Source organism: Primulina tabacum, chromosome 10 (assembly GCF_025594145.1).
Source record: "Primulina tabacum isolate GXHZ01 chromosome 10, ASM2559414v2, whole genome shotgun sequence".
Classification (NCBI taxonomy): domain Eukaryota; kingdom Viridiplantae; phylum Streptophyta; class Magnoliopsida; order Lamiales; family Gesneriaceae; genus Primulina; species Primulina tabacum.
Genome location: NC_134559.1, coordinates 40217456 through 40224097, shown reverse-complemented (window position 1 = coordinate 40224097; position 6642 = coordinate 40217456). Strand labels below are relative to the sequence as shown.

The 6642-nt window shown below is 42.7% G+C and overlaps 5 non-coding genes and 2 pseudogenes across 5 annotated transcripts; all 7 read left to right on the top strand.

The window, feature by feature from the left end:
• Positions 1-1039: 1039 nt before the first annotated feature.
• On the top strand, positions 1040-1158 carry LOC142508161 (5S ribosomal RNA). Its single transcript, XR_012806389.1, has one exon. It is a non-coding gene; the product is annotated as a 5S ribosomal RNA (ribosomal RNA).
• Positions 1159-2525: 1367 nt separating this feature from the next.
• On the top strand, positions 2526-2649 carry LOC142512853 (5S ribosomal RNA; annotated as a pseudogene).
• Positions 2650-3306: 657 nt separating this feature from the next.
• Positions 3307-3426, top strand: LOC142517206 (5S ribosomal RNA). Its single transcript, XR_012812965.1, has one exon. It is a non-coding gene; the product is annotated as a 5S ribosomal RNA (ribosomal RNA).
• A 682-nt stretch (positions 3427-4108) lies between these two features.
• On the top strand, positions 4109-4227 carry LOC142515361 (5S ribosomal RNA). The gene has a single exon (XR_012811211.1). It is a non-coding gene; the product is annotated as a 5S ribosomal RNA (ribosomal RNA).
• A 681-nt stretch (positions 4228-4908) lies between these two features.
• Positions 4909-5027, top strand: LOC142510765 (5S ribosomal RNA; annotated as a pseudogene).
• Positions 5028-5580: 553 nt separating this feature from the next.
• On the top strand, positions 5581-5698 carry LOC142509476 (5S ribosomal RNA). The gene has a single exon (XR_012807648.1). It is a non-coding gene; the product is annotated as a 5S ribosomal RNA (ribosomal RNA).
• A 595-nt stretch (positions 5699-6293) lies between these two features.
• On the top strand, positions 6294-6411 carry LOC142508073 (5S ribosomal RNA). Its single transcript, XR_012806305.1, has one exon. It is a non-coding gene; the product is annotated as a 5S ribosomal RNA (ribosomal RNA).
• The last annotated feature ends 231 nt before the right edge of the window (positions 6412-6642 follow it).

The window sequence follows — 6642 nt, the reverse complement described above, 5'->3', positions numbered from 1 at the left end:
CTCGATCGGACCATATAACTTGTGAAATCAACGTAGCTCGGGCACTGCCGATTTGAACAAAATTGTAGCTAATTTGATTGTAAACGGGCAAACGAACGAGACTCATTACTCCGCAATGAGCTGGCGAGATTTAGCCGAATTTCTTCCCTAGGACCATCAATTTGCGATTTTCCCCTTGTTTTTAAGCTTCCGTTTCCTCGAGAAATCCGCTTAGGAAGTTCGAAATTCGATTCATGTTCCATTTTATCGTATCCAAGCATAAAAATAGCTTACATTTGCTATTTTCTTTTTCTTATTTTTTTCTATTTTTTTTTGGGAACATTTAGCGATTTTTTGTTGTCGTGAGCCGGTTATGTGCGGAAGGGTATGACGCATTATTCTTGAGAAGGTTAACTCATTCAAAATAATTATTTCGACTATTTTAGCCTTATTTACGTAACGATCGCGACACGTGGACTTCCCAGGGAGATCACCCATCCCAGCTCTGCCATCACGCCAGAACGCTTACTTCATGGTTCTGATTGGCGAGATATAAAATAAAATCGCACTCAATGTAACTGCCGGATTTTGACAAAATTGTAGCCTAATTTGATTGTAAACGGGCAAACAACGAGACTCATTACTCCGCATTGAGCTTGCGAGATTTTTGCCGAATTCATTCCTAAGACCCTATAATTTGCGATTTTCCGCTTCTGTTAAGCTTCTGTTTTTACTCGAGAAATCCGCTTAGGTAGTTCGAAATTCGATTCATGTTGCATTTTATCGTATCTCATATAAAAATAGCTTTACATTCGCTATTTTTTTTTCTTTATTTTTTTTCCTATTTTCTTTTACACATTTAGCGATTTTGTTGTCGTGAGCCGGTTCTGTTCGGAAGCGTATGACGCAGATTACTCCGGAGACGATTAACTCATTAAAAACAATTATTTCGAGCTTAACTTCATGGTTCTGATTGGGCGAGAGCAGTGCCGCGAGTTGTCCATCGCGCCCGTTCCACACGTACTCGAGAGATATAAGAATAAAAATCCCACCCAATTTCGGGTGCGATCATACCAGAACTAATGCACCGGATCCCATCAGAACACTGAAGTTAAGCGTGCTTGGGCGAGAGCTGTACTAGGATGAGTGACCCCCTGGGAAGTCCTCGTGTTGCATCCCTTTTCGTATTTTTCTATTTTTAATTACTTGTTGACAGATGATTTTCGGCTCAAATCATCTGAATCTCGATCCAGACCAGATAAGACATGTGAAATCAACGTAGCTCGGGAACTACCGGATTTTGACAAAAGTGTAGCCTAATTTGATTGTAAATGGGCAAACGAACGAGACTCATTACTCCGCAATGAGCTGGCGAGATTTTAGCCAATTTCCTTCTCTAATACCCTTTAATTTGCGATTTTCCGCTTCTGTTAAGCTTCCGTTTCCTCGAGAAATCCGCTTAGGAAGTTCGAAATTCGATTCCTGTTCCATTTTAATCGTATCTTAGGCATAATAATAGCTTTACATTCGCTATTTTTCTATTCTTATTTTTTTCTATTTTTTGGTAACATTTAGCAATTTTTGTTGTCGTGAGCCGTTCTGTGTGGTAGGGTATGACGCAGATTACTCCGGAGACGGTTAACTCATTAAAAACAATTTTCGACTGTTTTAGCCCTAATTTACGTAAACGGTCCCGACACGAGGACTTCCAAGGGAGGTCACCCATCTTAGCTCTGCCGTCGCGCCAGAACGTTTAACTTCATGGTTATGATTGGGCGAGCGCAGTGCCGCGTGTTGTCCATCGCCGTTCGCTCCACACGTACTCGAGGGATATAAGAATAAACATCCCACTCAATGTCAGGTGCGATCATCCAGCACTATCACCAGATCCCTCAGAACTCTGAAGTTAAGTGTGCGTGGGCGGAGCAGTACTAGGATGGGTGACTCCCTGTGAAATCAGCGAAGCTTGGGCTATGCCGGATTTTGACAAAATTGTAGGCTAATTTGATTGTAAACGGCGAACGAACGAGACTCATTGCTCTGCAATGAGCTGGCGAGATTTTAAGCCGAAGTTTTTTCTCTAGGACCCTCTAATTTGCGATTTTCCGCTTCTTTTAAGCTTCTGTTCCTCGAGAAATCAGCTTAGGAAGTTCGAAATTCGATTACTGTTCCATTTTAATCGTATCCCAATCATAATAATATCTTTAAATTCTCTATTTTCTTCTTCTTATTTTTTTTTATATTTTTCGGGGAACATTTAGCGAATTTGTTGTCGTGAGCCGGTTCTTGCGGAAGGGTAATGACGCATATTACTCCGGAGACGATTAACTCATTAAAAACAATTATTTCGACTGTTTTAGCGATAATTTACGTAAACGGTCGCGACACAAATTCTTCCCAGGGAGGTCACCCATCCTACTCTTCCGTCGCGCCAGAACGCTTAACTTCATGGTTCTAATTGGGCGAGAGCAGTGCCACGTGTTGTCCATCGCCGCCCGCTCCACACGTACTCGGGGATATAAGAATAGAACATCCCACTCAATGTCGGATGCGATCATACTAGCACTAATGCACTGGATCCCATCAGAACTACGAAGTTAATCGTGCTTGGGCGATAGCAGTACTAGGATTGGTGACCCGACCCCCTATAAAGTCCTCGTGTTGCACCCCTTTTCCGTGTTTTTTTTTTATTTTTGATTACTTGTTGACAGACGTTTTCGGCTCAAATCATCAGAATCTCGGTCGGGACCAGATAAGACATGTGAAATCAACGTAGCTTGGGCACTGCCGTATTTTGACAAAATTGTAGCCTAATTTGATTGTAAACGGGCAAACGAAAGAGACTCATTCCTTCGCATGACTGGCGAGATTTAGCCGAATTCCTTCTCTAAGAACCTCTAATTTGCGATTTTCCGCTTCGTTAAGCTTCCTTTCCTCCGAGAAATCCGCTTAGGAAAGTTCGAAATTAAATTCCGGTTCCATTTTATCTTATCTCAGGCATAATAATAGCTTTACATTCGTTATTTTCTTATTCTTATTTTTTCTATTTTCTGGGATATTTAGCGATTTTTGTTGTCGTGAGCCGGTTTTGTGCGGAAGGGTATGACGCAGATTACTCCGGAGACGGTTAACTCATTAAAAACAATTATTTCGACTGTTTTAAGCCATAATTTACATAAACAATCGCGACACGAGGACTGCCCACGAGGACGCCAGAACGCTTAACTTCATGGTTCTGATTGGGCGAGAGAAGTGCCGCGTGTTGTCCATCGCCGCCCGCTTCACATGTACTCGAGGTATATAAGAATACACATCGCACTCAATGTCGGGTGCGATCATACCAGCACTAATGCACCGGATCCCATCAGAACTCCGAAGTTAAGCGTGCTTGGGGCGAGAGCAGTACTAGGATGGGTGATCCCCTGGGAAGTCCTCGTGTTGCCAACCCCTTTTGGTGTTTTTCTATTTTTGATTACTTGTTGACAGACGATTTTTAGGCTCAAATCATCTGAATCTCGATCGAGACCGGATAAGACATGTGAATCAACGTAGCTCGGGCACTGCCGGATTTGGACAAAATTGTAGACTAATTTGATTGTAAACGGGCAAACGAACGAGCCTTATTACTCCGCAACGAGCTGGCAAGATTTTAGCAGAATTCATTCTCTACGACCCTCTATTTGCGATTTTCCGATTCTGTTAATCTTCCGTTTCCTTGAGAAATCTTCTAGGAAGTTTGAAATTCGATTTCGGTTCCATTTTATAGTATACCAAGCATAATAATAGTTTTACATTCGCTATTTTCGTTTTCTTATTTTTTTCTATTTTCTGGGAACATTTAGCGATTTTTATTGTCGTGAGCCGGTTCTGTGCAGAAGGATATGACTAAGATTACTCCGGAGATGGTTAACTCATAAAAACAATTATTTCGAATGTTTTAGCCATAATTTACGTAAACAGTCGCGACACCGAGGACTGCCCAGGGAGGTCACCAATCCTAGCTCTGCCATCGCGCCAGAAGGCTTAACTTCATGGTTTTTATTGGGCGAGAGCAGTACCGCGTGTTGTCCATCGCCGCCTGCTCCACACGTACTCGAGGGATATAAGAATAAAAATCCCACTCAATGTCGGGTGCGATCATACCAGCACTAATGCACCAGATCCTATCAGAACTCCGAAGTTAAGCATGCTAGGGCGAGAGCAGTACTAGGATGGGTGACCCCTTGAGAAGTCCTCGTGTTGCACCCCTTTTCGTGTTTTTCTATTTTTGGTTTCTTGTTGACATACGATTTATTGGCTCAAATCATCTGAATCTCGATCGGGACCAGATAAGACATGTGAAATCAACGTAGCTCGGGCACTGCCAGATTTGAACAAAATTGTAGCCTAATTTGATTGTAAACGGGCGAACGAACGAGACTCATTACTCCGCGATGATTTGACGAGATTTTAGCCGAATTCTTCTCTAAGACACTCTAATTTGAGATTTTTTCGCTTCTGTTAAGCTTCCGTTCCTCGAGTAATCCGCTTAGGAAGTCCGAAATTCAATTCCGGTTCCAGTTTTATCTTATCCCAGGCATAATAATAACTTTAATTCTCTATTGTTTTTCCTATTTTTTGTTCTATTTTCTGGGAACATTTAGCGATTTTTGTTGTCGTGAGCCGGTACTTTGCGGAAGGGTATAACGCAGATTACTCTGAAGACGGTTAACTCATTAAAAACAATTATTTCGACTGTTTTATCTATAATTGACGTAACGGTCGCGACACGAGGACTTCCCAGGGAGGTCACCCAACCTAGCTCTTCCATCGCGCCAGAACGCTTAACTTCATGGTTCTGATTGGGCGAGAGCAGTGCCGCGTGTTGTCCATCGCCGCCCGCTCCACACGTACTCGAGGGATATAAGAATAAAAATACCACTGAATGTCGGGTGGGATCATACCAGCACTAATGCACCGGATCCCATCAGAACTCCAAAGTTAAGCGTGCTTGGGCGAGAGCAGTACTAGAATGGGTGACCCCCTTGGAAGTCCTCGGTTTTTTCTATTTTTGATTACTTGTTGACAGAAAAATTTTCGGCTCAAATCATCAGAATCTCGGTCGGGACCAGATAAGACATGTGAAATCAACGTAGCTTGGGCACTGCCGGATTTTGACAAAATTGTAGCCTAATTTGATTTTAAACGGGCAAACGAACGAGACTCATTCCTTCGCAATGAGCTGGCGAGATTTTAGCCGAATTCCTTCTCTAAGACCCTCTAATTTGCGATTTTCTGCTTCTGTTAAACTTCTGTTTCCTTGAGAAATCCGCTTAGGAAGTCTGAAATTCGATTCCGGTTCTATGCGGAAGGGTATGACGCAAATTACTCCGGAGACGATTAACTCAATAAAAACAAATATTTCGACTGTTTTAGCCATAATTTACGTAAACGATCGCGACACGAGGATTTACCAGGGAGTGTCACCCATCTTAGCTCTTCCATCGCGCCAGAACGCTTAACTCCATGGTTCTGATTGGGCGAGAGCAGTGCCGAGTGTTGTCCATCGCCGCCTGCTCCTACGTACTCGATGGATTAAGAATAAACATCCCACTCAATTTCATGTGCGATCATACCAGCACTAATGCACCGGATCGCATCAGAACTCCGAAGTTTATCGTGCTTGGGCGAGAGCAGTACTAGGATGGGTGACCACCTGGGAAGTCCTCGTGTGCACCCCTTTTCGTGTTTTTCTATTTTTGATTACTTGTTAATAGACATTTTCGGCTCAAATCATCTGAATCTCGATCGGGACCAGATAAGACATGTGAAATCAACGTAGCTCGGGCAAATGCCGGATTTTGACAAAATTGTAACCAAATTTGATTGTTCCGCAATGAGCTGGCGATATTTTAGCCGAATTCCTTCTCTAAGACACTCTTATTTGCAATTTTCCCGCTTCTTTTAGCTTCCGTTTCCTCGAGAAATCCGCTTAGGAAGTTCGAAATTCGATTTCGGTTCCATTTTATCTTATCTCAGACATAATAATAGCTTTACATTCGTTATTTTCTTATTCATAATCTTTTTCTATTTTCTGGGAACATTTAGCAATTTTTGTTGTCGTGAGCCGGTTCTGTGCGGAAGGGTATGACGCAGATTACTCCGGAGACGGTTAACTCATTAAAAACAATTATTTCGACTGTTTTATCAATAATTTACGTAAACAGTCGCGACACGAGGACTTTCGAGTGAGGTCACCATCCTAGCTCTACCATCGTGCCGTCCGCATCCACACGTACTCGAGGGATATAAGAATAACAATCCCACTAAATTTCGAGTGCGATTATACCAGCACTAATGCACCGGATCCCATTAGAATCCGAAGTTAAGCGTGCTTGGGCGAGAGCAGTACTAGGATGGTTGACCCCCTTGGAAGTCCTCGTGTTGCACCCATTTTCGTGTTTTTCTATTTTTGATTACTTGTTGACATTCGATTTTGGCTCAAATCATCTAAATCTCGATCGGGACCAGATAAGACATGTGAAATCAACGTAGATCGGGCACTGCCGGATTTGGACAAAATTGTAGGCTAATTTGATTGTAAACGGGCAACGAACGAGACTCAACACTCCGCAACGAGGTGGCGAGATTTAGCCTAATTCCTTCTCTAAGACCCTCGAATTG